Source organism: Mesitornis unicolor, unplaced genomic scaffold (genome assembly GCF_000695765.1).
Source record: "Mesitornis unicolor isolate BGI_N332 unplaced genomic scaffold, ASM69576v1 scaffold37156, whole genome shotgun sequence".
Lineage (NCBI taxonomy): Eukaryota > Metazoa > Chordata > Aves > Mesitornithiformes > Mesitornithidae > Mesitornis > Mesitornis unicolor.
The window spans coordinates 1-2,276 of record NW_010192341.1 but is presented as its reverse complement, the minus strand read 5'-3'; positions in this window follow the sequence as shown (position 1 = coordinate 2,276).

Below are 2,276 nucleotides of genomic sequence, written 5' to 3'. Positions count from 1 at the left end.
CCGCAGCGTGTGGCTCGTTTCCCGCGGCCGCCTGGCTCTCCCTCGGGCACGTTTAGCCGAAGGGTGGATGCATCAAGCGCGTACGCTGTGGGAGGAGGAGAGCACTACCATACTCGGCGGGAGGAAGCTGCGAGCCCGGCTCCCCGGAACCCCCTCGCTCCGTCGCCGCAGTACAGCGGGAGGGCGGCGCTGAGCCCGCCCCCGCCTCACGCCCGACAAGAATGGCGCTGAGGGACGGGACGGGACTGGACGGGACGGGCTGCCTGCAGAGGGGCGGCTTCAGCCCTGCCCGTGCGCCGGCGCGGCATATGCGAGGTGTCTACTAGGGCTGGCTTAAGCCAGGGCTATAGAAACGGCAAGGTCCGGCACCCAGCTGGGTTAAATATGAAACGAAAGGGATCGGTGTTGTCTGTGCAACGTTTGAGACCTCCATGCGCCCGCAGAACACCATCTGAGAAGTCCTTAGCTTCCTTTTTCACAAAACCCTTCCTGCATTCAAGCCACAAATGGGTACTGCCCGCTCAAAGCGAGTGGTGGTTTAGCCTCAGTGCTCTGATGTTCACTGTGCGTACGCCCCAAGGCAGAGCACTAACCAGGAGCTGTCGGGAAATGTGGGGAAAGAGGGGAAAAACTCAGCCAGTCAGACCTTCCACAGGAAACAGAAAAAATAATTTTAAAAGTTTCAAGGTCATCTTGAGTACTGAGGTCATATCAATAAATCCAATGTTAATGTAACACATTCTTGGGGAGAGGGGGGAAGTTTTCCCTGCCTAGAAAAATCATAAGGGACTGAAGTTCAGGAAGGGTGAAGTTCAAGAGTTTGGCTTTGCTGTACTGGAATTAATGCTACTTTACATTTTTTATGCTTTGAAGAAAGTTAAAAATGTGTGCATTCTGGAACACAAATCTAACATCTTTTGCAACGTGCACATTGCTTATATTGTATACACATAGTTCCAGGTCATCTTTCTGGACCTTTTCTTACCACCATTGATAATAACAGACATTTAGGTAAAATGGTAACGATATTAGATTGTTCTAAAAATCACAACTAGGACTATGACCATGACCAAAGCTGTTTTGAAGCTGTCTATCAAAGGTTTGGGATTTTACATTTTGTCTGTTGTTGACAGTACGTGTACCTCATATATTGGATGCTAATGAGTATGAAACTCACTCAAACTAATAAAATAGCCCCTACTTATTATAGGTCTGTAGTGTTTTAGAAAAAAACAGAATGTAACATTTTTAACTGGACTCGCAACCATTTTCCTAATGGTAAAATCTGTAACTGGAACAGCCCTTCTGCTGGCAAATCCAAATCGCCTTAGTTACAGTCTACACAGGCAGGGCATGCAAGTAACCCGGTGAGACCCAAACCCTGCTGGGTGGCACTTACCTCCTTCAAGAATCTCAGGCCCTGTGCAAACTCATGAAAGAACTCCAAGGCATCTGATCTCCCACTTCAGAGGCAAACTATTCCATGTTCATGTGAAGGAGACTTCTACAAATCATAGGGATTTTTCATTTACAAGATGAACTTTTTTATGTTCGACTCATCATGTATACGTGCATGACAACAATAACACCTAAAACAAAAATGCTAAAATTACTTTCAACTTTAAGTTGGACACATAAGTGAAGAAAACACAATTTATCAAAGCATGCTGTGCTGAAGCCAGTGTTGATTTACTGAAGTCCAGCCATCAGCTTCTTCAGGATTTCAGAACTCACAGACATCAATTTCTTTTTTATTTTTTCCAGAAATTCATGGAAAAATGTTTGCCTGCTTCCAACAGACTTCTCACTGCCAGTCACAGGACTTCCGTTACCTCCTGTTATGTGTGATTACTAACCCAAATACCCACCGGTCTAAATTAAAACCCTTCGACAGAAGTACATACTTCTGCATAAGTCTTAAATTAACTTAGAAGATGCTCACAGCCTTCTGCAGTCATAAACTTCCATGTCCCTATTTTTAAGATAAATTGAAATTAACTCTGAGTGGCAATACAGACATGGGATAGGATTATCAGCAACTTTTTTTGCATATGGCTGATCTAAATTCCCATTTTAGTTCTTTACAACCCCTCACAACGTGTGCCAGCTACTGCTGGAGTAACCCTAAGCCCTTCCAGGACTGTTCTGGGCGTTTCATTTACCAATCCCAAGGCCATTTTCCGGGCTCCTCGCCATCAGTGTCCCGCCAGCAGAGAAGGCCAGCACTATCACAGAATGTCCCCGGACACGTTTGGTTGGAAAGCACTCGTGTACCT